Source organism: Rousettus aegyptiacus, unplaced genomic scaffold, assembly GCF_014176215.1.
Source record: "Rousettus aegyptiacus isolate mRouAeg1 unplaced genomic scaffold, mRouAeg1.p scaffold_m13_p_13, whole genome shotgun sequence".
Taxonomy (NCBI): Eukaryota; Metazoa; Chordata; class Mammalia; order Chiroptera; family Pteropodidae; genus Rousettus; species Rousettus aegyptiacus.
The window spans coordinates 70,908,752-70,927,570 of NW_023416288.1; the positions used below are offsets into that span (position 1 = coordinate 70,908,752).

Consider the following 18,819-nt stretch of genomic DNA (forward strand, 5'->3'; position numbering starts at 1 on the left):
ACAGCATAGGAAAAAATGAAACAATAAAAAATAACCAATTAATTAAAAATAGGAACCAAAGAAACACACTACAAGAAAGGAAAACTATAGACCAATAATCCTCATAAACAGAAATGCAAACATCTTTAACAAAATGTTAGCAACTAGAATCCAGCAACATACGTAAAAGATACATTATAACCAACTGAGGTTTGTATCAGGAAATGTAAGTTTTGATAAGCATTCAAAAATCAATCAGCACATTAAAAGGATCATAATCAAGTGTGGATTTGGCCCTGCTACATAAGAATAGTTCAACATATGCAAATCAATAAATGTGATAAATCACAACATAATGAAAATTAAAAATAATATGACCATCTAATAGGTATAGAAAAAGCATCTGATAAAATTCAACATCTATTCATGATAAAAATGCTCAACAAATTAGGTATAGAGGAAATGTGTCTCAACATAATAAAGCCTATATATGACAAGGCCACAGCTAATATACTCAATGGTAAAAGGTTGAAAGCTTTTCCTCTAAGACCAGAAATAAGACAAGGGTGCCCACTCTCATCAGTCCTTTTCAATATAGTACCAGAAGTATTCGACAGAACAGTCAGGCAAGAAAAAGAATAAAATTCGTCAATATCAAAAAAAAAAAGGAGTAAAATTGTCTCTGTTTGCAGATGACAAAAACTAACATACAGAAAATCCTAAAAAAAACTCCATCTATAAATTGTTAGATCTAATCAACAAATTCAGTAAACTTACAAGATACAAAATCAACATTCAAAAACCAGTAGCAGTTCTATACACTAAGAATGAATTATCTGAAAAAGAAATGAAACAATTCCATTTACAATAGCATCAAAAATAATGAAATACTTAGGAATAAATTTAACCAAGGAAGTAAAAAATTTGTACACTGAAAACGATAAGACATTGATGAAAGAAATTGAAGATATAAATAAATATGAAAGACATGAATAAATATGAAAGACATAAACAAACAAACAAATAAATGGAAGATATCCTGTGGTTTGTGAATTGGAATAATTAATATTCAAACTCCCCAAAGCCATTTATAGATTTAATAGACTCCCTAACAAGATTCCAGTGGTACTTTTTTACAGAAATATTTTAAAATTTGTATGGAATCACAAAAGACTCCTAATAGCCAAAGCAATTCTGAAAAAGGAAAACAAAGCCGAGGCTTCAGATTTCCTGATTTCAAACATATTACAAAGCTGTAACCATCCTTTTGGTCTCTATTTCCATGAGTCTATTTTGCTGTTTTTTTGTTCCTTTTTTTGTTTGGTTTTTGTTTTGTTTTGTTTTGTTTTTAGATATCACACATAAATGAAACTCTATGGTATTTGTCTTAATGGCTGATCAATATTTCATTGTACATATGTATGACTTCTGGTTTAACCATTCATCTTTGATAGACACGTAGGTTGCTTTCATAGCTTGGCTATTGTAAATAATGCTTCGATAAAGACACAGAGAATGGATTGGTGGTTACCAGATATGGGGACATGTTGGGTGGCAAAAATGAGCGAAGGGAATCAAAAGGTACAAATTTCCCGTTATAAAATAGGTTATTAATGGAGATGTAATGCATACCATGGAAACTATAATTAATAATACTGTATTTGCAAGTTGCTAAAAGAATAAGTTTTAAGAGTAGTCATCACAAGAAAAATTCTGTAACTATATATAGTAACAGATGTTAACTAGACTTATTTTGGTGATCATTTTTGCAATATATGTAAATTTTAAAATATTATGTTGTATACTTGAAACTAATATAATATCATATGTCAATTATACCTTATTAAAAAAAATGTACAATACTGGCATACAAACAGACATATAGACCAATGGAACACAATTGAGAGCCCAGGCATAAACCCATGCATATATGGTAAACTAATATTTGACAAGAGAACCCAAAATACTCAATGGAGAAAAGACACTTTCTTCAATAAATGGTACTGGAAAAGTACATATTGACATGTATATGGTGAAAGAATGAAACTATACCCGTATATTATATCATTCACAAAAATTAACTTAAAATGGGTTAAAAGCTTAAATGACAAGATCCAAAACAATAAATCACCTGGAAGAAAACAAATGAAAAATTCTTTTTGGGCTTTGGCAATAATTTTTTGGATATGACACCTAAAGCACAAGCAACAAAATAAAAAAAATAAGCAAGTGGGATGACATCAAACTAAACACTTCTGCATAACAAAAAAGAAAAATGAGACAAAACGAAAAGACAACCTACTGAATTGGAAAAAATATTTGCAAATCATGTATCTGGTTACTACCGAAAGTATACATGGAGATCATACAACTCAATTGCAAAATAAAAAAAAATCCAAATTAAAAATGGAATTGAACAGACATTTTCCAAAAGGACATACAAATGGCCAACACATACATAAAAAGATGTTCGATGTCATTAATTATCAGGGAATTGCAAATCAAAACCTCAATGAGATATTACCTAATGCCTAGTAGAAACGCTATGATCAAAAACATAAGAGATACCAAATATTGGTGAGGATGTAGAGAAAAGGGACCTCTTCTGCACTGTTAGTGAGAATGTAAACTGGTGTAGCCACTGTGGAAAACAGTATGGAGGTTTCTCAAAAAAATATGAGCAATTCCACTTCTGGGTGGAATTATCCCAAAAGAAAGAAAATCACTATTTCAAAGAGATATCTGCACCCCAATGATCATTTGCAGCATTATTCACAATAACCAAGACATGGAAATAGCCTAAGTGCCATTGATGGATGAATGGATAAAGAAAATGAGATTATCTATCTATCTATCTATCTATCTATCATCTATCTATCATCTATCTATCATCTATCTATCATCTATCAATCTATCTAATCTACATATGTATATATACATATATGTTTATATATGTGACTATATCTGTATCTATTTATACATAAAAGAGAATGTTATTCAGTCATAAAAAAAAAAAGAAGGAAATCCTGCCATTTATGACAACGCGGATGAACCTTAAGGGCATTATGCTAAGTAAAATAAGTCAGACAGAAAAAGAGAGTATTATGCACTCTCATTTGCGGAATCTAAAAGAAAAACCAAACTCATAGAAACAGATCAGATTTGTGGTTGCCAGTGGTGGGGGTGGGAGTGAAGCTGGTGGAAACAGGGGAAGTGGTTAAAAAGTACAAACTTCCAATTATGAGACAGTTAAGTTGTGGGGATGTAATACACAGCATGGTGACTATAATTAACAATACGATGTTGTATATTTAAAAGTTGTGAAGGAAGTAGATCTTTAAAGTTATCACACACACAGAAATTAACACTATGTGAGGTGATGGATGTGTTAAACTTATTCTGGTAATCATTTTCAATAAATAGATATATCAAACCTTTGTGTTGTACACCTTTGACTTGTACAGTTACATATCAATTATATCTCGATAAAGCTGGGGAAAAATCAAATATATAAAATATTTAGGACTAAATATAATAAAACAAGTGCAAGACCTATAAACTGAATACAAATATTGCTGGAAATTAAAGAAGATCTATATAAATGTTAAGGTATAGCATGTTAGTGACTAGGAAGATTCAATACTGAGTCAATATTTCCTAAATCTACAGATTTAAAGCAATCCTAAGAAAAACTCCAACAAGCTCTCTAAACACATCACTTTCCTTTTAATCCAAAAAGTTCTGGTGTATCTGCTTTGTCCTCTAAACAAAAAACAGTACACAGATATTTAAATCACTCTGCCTTAAGCTGAGTTATTTCCATGATGGTCACACATTGATCTGGGGACTTTTCTTCACTTTAGAAAGAAAAAAAAGACTGATCAAATTAATTTTTTTCTGTGCATCTGTGCCAAGGGGTCTAACCAATCATCAATAGTCTATTTCTTTCTGACAAATTCTTCAACTGTGTTTAAGTCCAAATATAATAATATTTTCAGTAAAATATTTTTTAAAAGCAAAAGCAGCATGACTTGGTTTTGTCAAACCTGTTTGTTATTTAGATCTTTCTGACAATTTACTGTGGCATTTTCAAGACTGTCCTTGTGAATAATGAAATAGAAACTAGTGTAATATATAACACCTGTGTGGTGTAATTTGAGTGATGAGCCGAGATGCTCCTGCCCCTCTCTTCCTCATTTCTGAACTGTCTTATTAAAATGTGATACATTGTGGTATTTTGTGTGATTTGCATCAGTGAGCTTGTGATGCTTTACTTTTGTGAGCTTAGGTTTTTAATTTGGAGCAAAAGTACCTTCTAACTACAGAATCTTTCCTCCCATAATTTATCAAGTACCTCAATCTCAGATTAGTATTTTTTTTTCCCTCTAAGATGAACACTGAGAAATGGAATCAGAATCTCTACATTTAGTTATAAGGAAGTAATCATCTACAATAAGGGAAGGGATGTTCTTCACATTAAGAGATGCCCCAGGTGCTGGGATGGGAGCAATGAAAGACAACTTGCTGGAATAGGGAGTGAGTGAGGAGCAACAGAGCCACAGGGAAAATGGACCAAAGGCTAGAAAAGTGAATAAGACAAAAAGGAAACACAGGCTGAAGATTGTAGTTTTGGTGAAGAAACATTTCATCCAGCTAATTCTAACTGAGTCCAGTAACTTTGAGGGGGAAAAAATATTGTGCCAAATATTTACAATCAACCAAGCAGAAGGTACTCTATTAGCTACTTGAAGGCAAATGCCATTTGTGCATTACTCATCTCTTTTCATCTCCAATTACTAGTACCAATATACAGTAGTACTATAATATATATAAATATTTGACGAGAACGAGTAAAAATGAAATGATAATGATATTATGGGGGTGTCCTACTCTAAGAAGGAACCCTGGTTAAGTTCAAATTCTTCTCAAGAAAAGCTATAAGATCTTACCACCACCACCATGATCACCACTAAAATTGTTATCTACATATCTTTCATTTAAAATTTTAGAACTCCTGGAGTCATTAATATGGAGTAGGTTGGTAATAGGAGAGCACTCCCACCACCATTGAAAAATAATAATAACTGGCACTTCGGAAAGTGGGGGTCATCGTGGGGTGAACACAACACCATCTTCTTTCCTTTCAAGGTGCTAAATATAAATTTATACCTCACTTAATCCTTTAAATATTAATGTATAAATCCTTTATACATTAAATACTTTAACTTTAAACCTAATATTTATCCAGTGTACTTGAAGAGCATTGCTGTACCAACTAATCATTTATAAACTGTTCTCCCTGGCAGTCATGTCAGTCATGGACGTCTTGTGGTATTTACATGTTTATTTCAGTGTAAGCCTACACTCTGTAAAGTTCTCATCTTACCCATTCATTGGAACATTTGCATTGCCAAGATGGATCATTATTTTGTTCTTTCTCACACCTTCCTTGACTGATGTACTTCATAATCACTTTAGACTTTCCAAAAATAAGCCTCAGATTCATGGTGGCATATAGTACTTTGGGGTAGAACTGAGATCAAATGCCTGCTTTTTAACTTCAAATCAAGCTCCATTTCCCTTTGGGAATAGCCAATCTGCATATTGTGGAGTCTAGCCAGTGTCTTTAAAGAAACATCAACAGACTTATGCTTCAGGGCACACCATTTATATATCATTCCATGTAAATGGTGCTTGCCCTGCATTGTAAGAAAACGTCCACCTGCCTAGAGTACTTGCAATTCATGTCCAAGTTGAGAAAGAGCCTGCCCTAAATTCAAGAGGTGTTGCTTTGAAACCCTAGAGGAGTGACTCATCTATATATACCAAAGTCAAAAACCAAGATATACATTGCCAATATTATAGACAGAAGAAGCATACAAGTTTTGATGGTGCTTCTAAAAAATTCATAATTCTTGATTTTTAATTAACATTTAAGTCTCAGTAATCTATGGGGCACACAGATACTTGCATTTTGATTGAAAATTTGTTAAAATGAAAGGCTTTTACTACTCAAAGCAAGAATCTCGAATTGAGAAAAGTCATGTGTCATATCAAAACATTAAGAATTTTTCTCCTCTCCATCAAGGTTCTTCCCAGTTGTTCTCAATCACGCCATGAGCTAGCCTAGTTGCCTACGTTGATTACTAGTCATGGCACTAATTAAATATCTCAAGACCTTTCTTTTGGGCTCAATCTTTGCTTCAGCTCAGTTGATGAATGTGATGATAGCTCCTTTCTTTTTTTAGCAGCATATCAGAAGGGTCGTTAATGCTAGCAACCTGATTCTGCCTCATTTTTCCTAATTGATCCCCGCTACTTCCAAGGATTCATTGATTCTCTAAGTAACACCACAAGGGTAGATATAAACATAAAGTGCTGAAAGCAACCTTATAGCCAGCATGGCTTCTTCTAAAAAAATAAGTATTTAAATTCAGACTGAAAAGTTCAAAAATGAGTTAGAAACCTCTCATTCTTCTCGTCAACACTCAATATCAAAGACAACACACGACCTTATTACTCCAGACAGAACTAGATTTGCCGTAGGACACATTGCTATTCCATGAAAGTTATTGTACTGATTTTATCAAGGAAAATTGGATTGATAGCAAAACATCTAGCCAATTTATTACTGAATTAGAATTTTAGACTAACAGAGAACTTTGAGTACTTTTTCTGCAGGTATGTAATTTTACAGAATGAAAAATCTAGGCCTATAGAGATTAAGTGTTTTGCTTCAGGTAATACAACCACTTAGTACAAATTAGACTAAAGCCCAGGTTTCATGAGTCATGCTGACACACTCTTTAATCATGATCCTTTGTTTTTACCTGCTCCCACTTGACCCCCTTCACCACACCTGATTTTCTTTGGGAACCAATTCCTTCCCTGCTGTCAAGAGGACCAGGCAGAGCTGACTCGCTCTCCAGCTCCAAGAATTAGCCTGTGACTCAGTCCAGATCATTCCCCCTACTACCAATGTTGTTGAGAGGATAGACTAAGTCTGGAGCTGTTGGCAGCCATTGCCACCTCAAGGAGCAAGCCTGCCTTAGAAGGGAGTCCAACACAAAAAAAGGCAGATGAGAAAACACCGAATCTTGATAATAGGGTTTGAGTATCTAGATTTGGCACTACCTAAGGAACGCTGGGTTCACATAAGTTAATAAGTTATCCTTTTTTCTTAAGCCAGTGTGAGTCAGACGCCTATCTCTTGTGATTGTAAGTCCTAAGTAATATACCTTTCTACCATATCACACACCATGAAGGATCTATTTTTGTAAAAAAGAAAGAAAACCTATCTAAAAGCAAAGACTTTCTTTAATCATAATGTAGATATCTTTTCCTTTTCAATGGCATGCTTTGATATAATGATATAAAGTCTTAGAAAATTCTACTTGGTTCTGCCTTAATTTTGAAGTAAATAGTGTGGTTAGTTATGTGTGCTAGGCCAACTGGAGTGCTGAGAACAGGATCCAGTGTCTTTTTATCCACACCAAGTAATCGAAGTGGGAAAATCCAAGCCACAGAATATATTAAAAAATTTGTTTTAAATTGTCCCATAGAACACTCTAAATTTCTTTTTAAAAACTTATAACTATGTAGAGACAGAAAGTAGATTTGTGGTTGGTTAGGGTGGGGAAATAGAGGGGTTGAGGGAAGTGATAAAAGGTATGGAGGTTTCATTTCAAGATAATAAAAATCTCTTAAATTGATTGTGGAGATGATTGCACAACTCTGTGAATATACTAAAACGCATTGAATAGTAATGGTTTTAAATGGAAGAATTGTATGATGTCCTGTCTATATGTGAATTATATTTCAGTAAAATCTTTACCAAAACAATGGCAATGACAACAAAAAGTTTCAATCTAAGGATTGTACTCTTTCATGGACCATATATAAATTGTTGTCCTTTTCACATAGCAATGGTATTGTAAAACTTTCTACAGAAAAAATAGAAAGATAATTGAGTCTTGACTCTAACAGAGTTGCTCAGAATTTATTTTGATTTATTAATAGTATAGACAAAAAAAATTTTTAGTTTCATTTTTTAATGCCACATTTGCATATTTCTTACTACGATGGTGCTTCTGGTTGTGGGCAGAGTAGGCTAGGTGACCATGTAGGCCAAGCCATGGTGGTCTGGATTGGAGAGCAAAGCAGTGACTCACACAGCTTCTTCTCTTTGGAGCAGTAAATAGAATTTGATCCTGGATAAGGTCTACCAGGATTGTTTTAAAGGTGTACAGATAGGACCGGCCTGGGACCATCAGGGCTTCTGGGAAAGTGTCCTATATCTGTAACACATGCTCTGGCAAATATTTTATCCTGCAGCTGCTGAGGAAAATATTTGGAGGCTTGTAAAAGTGAACGTCCAAGAACTTAAGCTTTATTAGCATCATAGTAAATTCCTTTGGTAAATTCCTAACCTTAAGCCTGAGAACTGGTCATTGATCTAAATTAATTGCAAAAGTCTCTAAGAGTGAGTCAGAAGGGAAGGGATGAGGAAAAGGATCCAGCTATCATGGCTCATACCATGAGGAAGTTCAGGACTGAACTTGGACATGATCAGCCAATGTGCTTCAGTGGTCTATAAACTGGTCAGTCGAGACACTGATCAAGTAACCCTTTTATCACATTTTGTAGGTGAGAACAAAGAAGCCTAAAGATAGGATGTCAGAGCAACGTTACCAGCAACCTAGTAGTTACAAGCAATCTTGAAAAGTGGTTGACTATTAGGTGAGCGTCCTACAACCATGGGTCAGTTAGTTATATCTTAGATGCTTTCTTACCAAGGTAGCATGGAAAGTGTTTGACAATGTTTACTCACCTGGAATTTACCTATGAACAGGATGACTGTAAGTATTGTTTGAAAAAGATTTTGATAAGGATATAAATCCTGGTTGGAAAGGGTTATTGGATCAAAGATGAGATTGCTTTTTGCAGTGGAGCTCTGAATGGCCTCAGACAGCCAGACACTCAGCTAATTGTAAGCTAAAAAGCAAGAACCTTAAATCGAAAGAAGGCCAGCTCACCTCTCCAGCCCTCAAATAATAAAACAAAGTGCAAAGAAAAAGGTACAGAGAATGAAAACAGAGTTTTCACATGGGGTTGAGAGGAATCTCTCATGAGTTTCCACATCTGAGTGAGAAGAGCGAACCTCCCTCAGAGCCCTTTCATTAGCTGCTCTAAGGTACTGTCCATTCACATCTTTCTTTCCTTCATAATGTTAAGTTTTCAGCCTCTCCTTCAACACTTACACTCAACTTTTTTTTTTTTTTTTTTTTTGTTAGTGGCAACAGCCCAGCTTGCTGCTTGGGAGGAAAAAAATGCATCTTAATGATCTTAAAAGTAAATACTGTTACTACAAAAGGATTATTAAAATAAATTCATTCTGTGTTCTGTTGACCTTCTCAGATGAAAAGGAACCTTTATAGACTAATGGTATCTACAGAACAGGCAGAGATTAGAGCTGAAATCTGTTTTCAAAGTTTATGTCTAAGCGGAGAATAAAATATGAATCTTTAGATGCAAAATCACAATTATGAAATATCTTAGCATTAGCTGCTAGTAAACTTCATCAGAAAAGTCTCTTGGAAGGCCTCATTATGATGGATAAGGGTTCCAGGACACAAATTTCATTCACAACTATTTACTAATACCTCTGTATGAATTATGAAGCCTGGAGTGAATCAATCAAATGTGAAAGGTCTTAAACATGCTTTCTTGACTGGAGTCCACAGTGTAGCATTAACAGTGAAGACAGTGAGGGTAAGCATAGCTAGTTGATGAATTGTATTAATCTTTACCTGAAGAATTTAGCAATAGCATTGAATAGCCTCCATACTGTACAATAAGGACATTTCCCAGAAAAAGTGGCACATCGTTTTTACTTTATAAGGTGAAGCTTTGACTGTACAGTGTTAGGCTTCTTGTATCTTTCAGTGGTTTTTATTCCATGTTAGTTGAAAGGCAGAAGAAGAACTTATAGGTTTATTACTGCGAGTGAAGTTTTCATTCAAATAATCCCACATATTATGAATAGTTGGAGTCCCAATGCTTTGAAAACCAACACAAAGATCCAAGTGAAATGCTATAGACTGAATGATTGTGTCCCTTCAAAACTTGTACGTTTAAATTTTGCCCCCAATGTGATGGTATTAGGAGGTGGGGCCTTAGGGAGGAATCAGGTCAGGAGACTGGAGCCCTCCTGAGATTAGTTCCTTTATAAAAGAGACCCCGGAGAGCACCCTTGTCCCTTCTGCCACATGAGGACACAGGAAAAATAAAGTTGTCTGTGAACCAGGAAGCAGGTCCTCACTTGACACTGATTCTGCCCATGTCTTGATCTTGAACTTCCCAGCCTCAGAACAATGAGAAAAAAATTTCTGTTGTTTATAAATCACCTCGTCTATGGTATCTAGCATCTCAAACAGAGTAAAACAAGAATGAACAATTAAGATTAGCTTGTTTACCTTGATTGTGGTTTACAGGCTCATTAGCAAGTAAGAAAACTAAGCAAGTAACTAAGATCCTACACCAACACTACTACATACCAAGTGTGTGTAGTTTTGTGCCCACAAAGTTATTACCATCTAGCAGAGGGGAGTGCCTTAGTACATACAATCAGATACTTTGCAAATGTACAAAAAAATGCAAAATGCAGTAGCATCAATTATGCTTGGGAAATAAGAGAGAGGCCCCCAAAGCTACTGGACAACATATATGGACACCATACTTACCCAATTGTGTTAGAAATTGAGCATATGAGACCATAGAGAGTGACTGAGCAATTGATTAGCAATCCAGGCATGAGGTGGTCATGATCCAGCCCAGATCAAGGCCCTGAATAGGAAGATTTACAAAGTGGAGAAGAAAGATTGGTGCCCGGTACATACTAAACATTGAAAGTAATAAGACTGTCACAATTATATTCACTCTAGGAGTCCCAACCCAAAGCCACCACCACAGTGGCTTAATGGATACACCCCTATCCCGCTTCATGAGCTCACGTGGCTCTATATGCCTTTTAGAAGTTCCACAGACTTTGTTAGTGCCTCTCATACCTGTTTTCATAGTCTCCCTTGCATCCTAGGCCTTGCTATTATTAAGTTACACATTCTCTGAGGACAAAAACCCATTTTATATCTCTGTGGGTTCTTTATATATATCAAATGCTCAACTAATCTATATTTTTTGCATTTAATAAAATGAAAAATCCAAACTGATAGCCTACTAATAACTTAAGAAGTTTAACCCTAAGGCAGTCTGGGAACTGGTGGTGGTGGCGTTAACAGCAAAGAGATCGGTAATAAAATCTGCTTTCTCTGTTCTTACCACACCCCTCTGGAGGAAAACACATTTATGCCTTGTTAGTGCCACTGTACACACAGTTCATCACAGTTTTCATTCTTAATGAGACTTCGTGTGGCACAAAATTATTTATCTTCTTTCTCTTTCTGTTATTCCAAACCTTCGTCACACGAATCCCTTCCCCAGTTCTGTTCTCTTTTCTCATTCTAGCCAAACTAAACCATGATGCTTCTTACTTAAAAGAGAAACGAGGCCACCAGCTAGAAATTTCCTTATCTTCTTGTTCTCTTCTTTTCTTGACATCCAAAACCAGCCACAAATATATCAATGTTTTACCACGAAAATGCACTGTCCAGATTTCCTGATGCAGCAAGCATAATGGCTGATGACTCAGCTGCTGTCCCTGGGGGTCCATGCCTGCATTTGTTTTGAAGCCAGGTTCCCCACATGCCACCCCCAGCCAGTGACTGGGCATTGGAGGGATACTGACAGGCCCATTCTAGTGAGACATGGGACTTTTTAAACCAAAGACTTTGGCATTCCAAAGGCATGGCCAAAATTTCCTTGGAACTGTCCTACAGCTGAGATATTACCTGCTTAATTTCCTTTTGTCCCCTTTCTTTCACAGATGTCAGACCTCCACTGAGTTGCGAAGCATCTTCTCGCTCTCTCTTGCTCCTTCCTCCTCATCCTTCACAACTGCCCCTACCCTGCACCTCAGATCTCTTACACATCTAATCATATGTTGGTGTCTGCTTCTTAGACAACCCAAACTAAGACACTTCTTATTATAAGGGATGAAGTTATCCCTTTCACCTATACAGTGACCCCAGGACCTCATTCCTTCAATAACCTACTTGATCTGCTTTATCTTCTCTCATTTTCTTTCCTTAAGCCAGCAGGTAACTTCAAAAAGCCCCCATTAAAAAATAAAAAGGACTACCTTCTAACAACTGACATCTCTTTCCACGTCTTCTCATTCAGCTTTTTACTCCCATCCCTTATTTTTAACCAACTAAAATGTGCTCTGTACTTATTCTATTAGTGAAACTGCTATTCCTCAAGTCACCAGTGAATTAGAAAATTCCCAGAACCAATGGGAAGTTTTTAAGCCTTAAATTATTACACTTCCGTGCTGTATTAGGCACACTGACCAGCCCACCACACAGCCTTTCTTCGCCCTCTGCCTCCAGGACACCAAGCTCTTTCAGTCCTCTTTCTCCTTGCTGGTGGTTGTTTCTCAGGCTCCTTCACTGGACCCGCTGTATCTGTTCACCTATAAAGTTCAAGCACAATCTACCTTTGTACTTGTTTTTCTACTAACTGTACTTTTCCTGAAGAATCTCATCCACTCCCATGGTTTTAACAACCTCTATGCTGATGTATACCAAAAATAAATATCTATATGATAGGTCGTAAATACTTGAATCTAATTGACTCAGATGGATGTCAGACAATTTCCTGAAAGTCAACATGTTCACACCTAAACCTATTCCTTCTCCTTTACCTTTATGAACCCTTAACCTTGGTTTCTTATCTCAGTTGTCAGGAACACGAAGACATAAAGCCTGCAAGCCTTTAATTTTTCTTTTCGGTTTATGGTCCTACGAGAGACTCTCAATAAGTATTTGTAAAATGAATACAAATGTGGTACTGGTGCAGCTTTGGATATGGCAGTGATTATTCAGTACCAGTATAGGCATTTGTTTGAATCATATTTAGTTTTGTTTAAAAGAATTTAGAGGAATATCTTTAAGACTACCTATACTGAGTTTAATAATATCCCCTCAAAATTCATCTCCATTGAAACTTGTGAGTGTGACCTTATTTGGGAACAGGGTTTTGCAGATATGATCACATTAAGTTGAGGACGGAGGTGGGCCTTTATCCACTGACTATTATGCTTATAAGGAAAGGGAAATTCCAACACCCAGAAACAAAAGCAGAGATTGGAGTGACAATTTACAGGCCAAGGAACATCAAGGACTGGTGGTAATTACCACAAGCTAGGGAAAAGCAAGGAGGATTCTAACCTAGAGACTTCAGAAAGAACATAGCCCTGCCAACACTTTGACTTTAAACTTCTAGAACTTTCAGAACTATGGGAGAATAACTACTGTTGTTTTAATCTACCCAGTTTGTGGTCTTTGTTACAACATCCCTAGGGAACTTATAAAATACCACTTCTTTTTTTTTTTTTCAAAAAAACCACTCTTAATCAAAAGATATTCTGAAGTCGATATAGAAAAAAATGTTGAAAAGAGTTCAACAGTACTCTGAAAGTTCCTCCATTTCAAATGTTGGAGATTCCTCAGAAGGCAAGATTATTCTAGGTGAGGAACTAACTGTGAACTGGTCTGGTCTGTTGGACATTTATCTGAAGCTATTTCCCCATGCCAAGGAATAAGTACTCAGTTTAATAGCAGGTACAATGAGCAAGCACACATTGCTATTACCTGTACTGACAGAAAGCCAAGCACATAGATGTATGAGTCATATAAATACAAGACAGCCTCTAGGAAAGCCAAAATGTATGTAAGTGCAACACAGAACACACCTTGATAGGCCTAACACTCATTAAACTGCAGTATTATATAAGAACGATGCTTGCTTGTCCTACCCTCATGCAGACACAGCCAACCTGAAATAATCAGTTGAGGTTATAGATATGTATTGTTAACAATATCTGAAAGAGTTTTTATATGCAAAGCATTAGAAAATAAGAATTGAGAATAACTAAATCAACCCTATGGAAAAATAATTTTATACATGTGGAAAAAAACATTCCCTCATCTGCACCACCCCTGCCCCAGTAAACACAGGTGAGAAAGTTGAGGCCAGTGGGGATGGAGAAGCCTGGACTTTTCAGGAGAGAGCAAGTATACTGTTGAGGTTTCATGGAACACTTCAAGATATTTTGTGATCCCGAAGAAGAATGGGGGAGAAGAAAACATTTCCTGCCTGTTTTAGGGGCAGAGCGAGTTTTATTTTGTACTGGGAATATCTGCTCAAGCATGGCAGAAAGAAAAAAATGGAAAAAGCCATGGTCCCCCTTAGAGAAGTTGTTGATTCTATTATGTTGAATATTATGAAATTATTCCTTTGGTTGGGCAAACGTGGTCAACATCAGCAACTTCATATGGTTTGGCCTAGCTCACTGTGCCTGGCCTTTCTGCAGAGATAGCTCCCTTCTCTGCCCGTTTTGGTGGGAGGGAGGGGTAACTCTCACACTGGGTGGAAAGTGAGTGGTTTCCCAGTGTGCCTACCACTATTAAACAAATTCCCTGAGGCAGAGCCTGGGGGGTTAACTCTTTTACCTTTCTAGCCGAGCTCATTAATCTTTAATTTAAGAATAAGAATGTTTAAATCAAACCTAGAAGATGGCATTTTAAAAATATTTTTCTCTAATTTGTATATCACTTTGTTTTGAATATAAATTGTCAGTTTAGTGTATTTTTAAATTAAGATGACGCTTTCACAGTTTTAAAAAGATAAGAAAACAGATTCTTTGTTCTCTCCAAATTTTTCTCCAACAAAAGAAAGCCTGAAGAGGGATCACTGACTGCCTGGGACTGCACTCCTAACATAGACAGCCTGCCTAGGGAGAGCTCACGGTCTGATACACTCTGTCAGCCACAATAACCTAATGCTATGATTCACAGTCACCAATGGCCATACTGTCCATGAGAGGAAATAAAACTGGTCACTGAAATAAGATGTGGTTGGCATAGCTGGTTTTATTGTTTTTGTCTTCATAGCAAAAAGCCTGAAAGCAATTACCCATTTGTCTTGAAGGAGAAAGGGGTAACTTCCTGGGCTTCCTGAGATACTCAACAGCACCAGACAGAAATCATAAGGATAAATACCACCCAAGGACTACCTGCAGGAGAGCTGCATATTTTACTTTTATTGATAATATCCTGCTGGCCGCTCAGCTTGGTATCAGTTCTTGAGGCATAACTACTTTACAAAGCTACTTCAAAGAAAAATCTGTTCATTATGAGAGATTCAGGCTCTTCTCCCTGCTATTTTCCCAGAGGCAGAGATCGCACAGGATCCAGGGCAATCATGTTTCAAAAAGATTCAGCACACATTCCTTTGGGACCTCTAGGTTTGCCATGGGTTCTTACAACACAGCCCCAAAAAGCCATGAAAAGAAAGTTTGGTGGGAGCTGACAAGATAATTTAATGAAAGTTCTTCCAACAAATAGAATGTGTGTGCAAATAAAATAAAAAGAACCAAGCTCTCTGAAAACCAAATGAACCATAATACAAAAGGCAAGGTCAGAAGCAGAGCCAAAAAAGTTTTAAAAAAAATGCTGAGAAGATAAACATAATGCCAGCTGGTTGTGTTGACTTGTCTTTCTTCAGAGGGACTTTGTTTCAATTTAAGCATTGTTCCAGTCCCTTCCAACTGCAAAGAGCAAAGTAAAATGTAATCATCATGCTTTAAATGCCTTTCCCAGAATCTATTATTTATACGAAAGCTTTATTCAAAATTTATTTAGAACATGTTATTGAAATATGGGCTTTTTATCAACCTTAAAGGATAGAATATTATAATAAAAGATCTGGTATTGAAAAACAAAAATCTCCTAAAACAAAGGCAGAAAATATAAGTGAAAGTATTAAATTCATTTTTTAATGAAATGGACATTTATTCCCTTTTAAATAAGAGTTCCACTTTCTCAAAGAATGAAAATTAAGAGTATTTCTTACAAATTACATTGATCTTCCCTAGGAAGATTGTGCAAAAATTGTAAGTGATCCTTGATGCCGATGGAGTTGAATAGAACAGTGATCATCCTTTGTCCCAACAGATGTGTTTTAAAAAATTGTAAGACCTTTATGATATATTCATATTATCACCTTTTTAATGTCATTGAGCTAAAGGACATAAATCAAAATAAATTTTGTTTCCTGGCTTTGGTTAGCTTTGCTGCTGGTGGTTGGTTCATTCACTCATAGCGTTAATGACATCAGGTTGAACATGTGCATCACATATTACTTGGCTCCAGAACCAACAGCATCCAAATCTCCCCTCCATTTTCTCTAACTCAGTACCCAGGCAGACTCCAGGCTTTAAAAGTGACTGATTATATTAAGAAGTAGGAGGATCTAGTCTACAGCCATACCACCCTGAACAAGCCCGATCCCGTCTGATCTTAGAAGCTAAGCAGAGTTGGGCCTGATTAGTACTTGAATGGAAGATGACCTAGGAAGGCCAGGTGCCGTAGGCATGAAAAGTAAAAAATAAAAGATTGTACGCTGACAAGGTCTTTGCAATCTGTGAGGTCAACCAAGGGTTGCCTCGCAAAAAAAAAAAAAAAAAAAAAGAGGAAGAAGAAGAAGTAAGAGGATCTGTCTTAAAAAAACTGACTAAAAAAGCAACAAAAATTCATGTCACCCATTTCATCTTTGTGACTGAAGAACAGTGTTTGGACTTTCTTCTTAAACTTGATGTTCATTTGCTTTGAAACTGTTGTTGACTGGGTCTGAGTCAACATCAGAAATACTAAAAACCATTCTGGTTACTTCTGCACAGAGACAGGGGCCATAAAATGCACATATAGACAGGCCCTCCTCATTCAGGCATATAATTACAGAGGTTAGTAGATCTCCAAAGCCTCTGGTCAAAAATCTCGGATACTAGAGAAGCTGACTATTAAAGAGGTAAATTGTTAGGAACCATTTCTAGTCAGAGAGCTCCACAGTGAGAAGCCCAAGGTGACGCAGTCAAACACTCTGCTGTGTGAGGGGAAACAAAGATAAGACATTACCTCTCTGCCCTTTGATCATTAGGTAAGAAGTTTGCTACTGATCATCTCAGCTCTGAAGCCCAGAAACAAGGAAGAGTTGTGCAGCTGAGGAGGAAATTTCCCATCCAATCCCAAGTTCTCACATATTCTGACAATAAAATGCCATCATTGAAAGTGATGTGTATAGAACTTCTTTTTGTGACCTTGAAAAGCCCAAGTAATACAACCACCAAGATCTGAGATGGGATGTCCCGCTGGGATTACTCAGCTCCCTCCTGGAAAGCTGGCCTTCCTCTTCCCTGTTTCCTGTAGTTTCACAGCAAAGACGGCACCACCCCACATACCAGCCCTCATCCTAGATACTATCTTTATTGCAGACACCTCTTGTTTTCCTCTTATTGTGGGTATGGAAGTAGGTAGTGTCCGGGCAATTGAAGTCTAAAATGAGTAATCTGGAAACTTGGAAAACAAGTGTAAAAAGGGTTGCTCAATAAAAGGCCGTGAGGGTGGGGAATTGCATCTCAATTAGAACTTGGATAAGCTCCTAGAATTTTCTAGCTGTCCTTCAATGCAGTGTTTTCGAAAAGGATATTCATCAAGATGAGTCACAACCAAAGTAACATAGGTCACAGGAAATAGAAATACCAATGGAGATTTGTAAAGGTCAGGGCTGAAGAGCACTAAGGACAACAGCACTCCCACCCTGCTGCACACACCAGTATCCGTACACACTGGCACACACCCGACCTCGCAGCCAGAGCAAAGGCTCACGCCCCGCTACGCAAGATTTAGACGGAATGAGGTCTGCTTAGGATTTAGATTGATGTTCACATTGGAAAGAGATTCAATAAGGAGGCTTTAAGAAGAGAATCTTAAAGAAAATGGATAATCATTTTTCTCAGATGAATTATCTTAAGGCAGGGGATTAGACAAAATTCTCTAATATCTCATTTCTGGAATTGGTAATTTTGAGGAAATTTTCAAGAAAGGGTAAGGGAAGGGCAAACAGTTTTCTTAGCTAGATTATGAGGAAAATATTTTCCGTCTTCAAAAAAGAAAAATGTTTTCTAAAAACTGATTTTAGGTAACCTGTAGTTGCTTAGACATAAAACTGAACTACTGAGCTGTTTCTTCACCAGTAACCATAAAATTAGCAGTAATAGTAACAAGAAGCTCACCGCTTCAAGCTAGGCCTTGAACTCTCATATCCTATGACTCCACATATTTTCTAATCTTATCCTATTTCTCAGACCTTCAAAACTCCCTCAAATCTTCCCATTGTGTCCTCTGGAATCATGGCCCTCTCAGCAGAATTCCCTGCATCTTCGAACACTTGGCCAACTATTTTCTTCACTACATTATTCTAATGAAAGCATGGCTGCCTCTGGGCTCACTCTTCTTCCTGGGGCCCTATCAAGCAGGCCACTTTCTTTCTCATGTATCCTGTGACACCAGACCTGGCCTTGGAAGATAATGTCCTCCTTGACTGTCCCATCTACAGGTTGTATCTCCCATCTCCGCAAATGCTCTTCTCCAAAATTCTGACATCAGACGCTGCCACCTGACTCTACTAGCCCTTCTTATAGTCATGTATATTCTTTGTGGTTACTCTCCCTCATTTTTTGAAGATTTTATTTCCAGATTCATTGTTATCCTCGTCTGGCATAATTTTTGATGGTTTTACTATCAATGTAAATAATTGCTTTGATACCCTACCTCTCAGTTCACCAACCTCTTTTCCTGTAACTTACCTTAGCTACCCACTCCC

General features: G+C 36.7%; 1 pseudogene; it reads left to right on the top strand.

Moving 5' to 3' along the window:
* The first annotated feature begins 16,413 nt into the window (after window positions 1–16,413).
* LOC118611143 lies at window positions 16,414–16,532 on the top strand (annotated as a pseudogene).
* The last annotated feature ends 2,287 nt before the right edge of the window (window positions 16,533–18,819 follow it).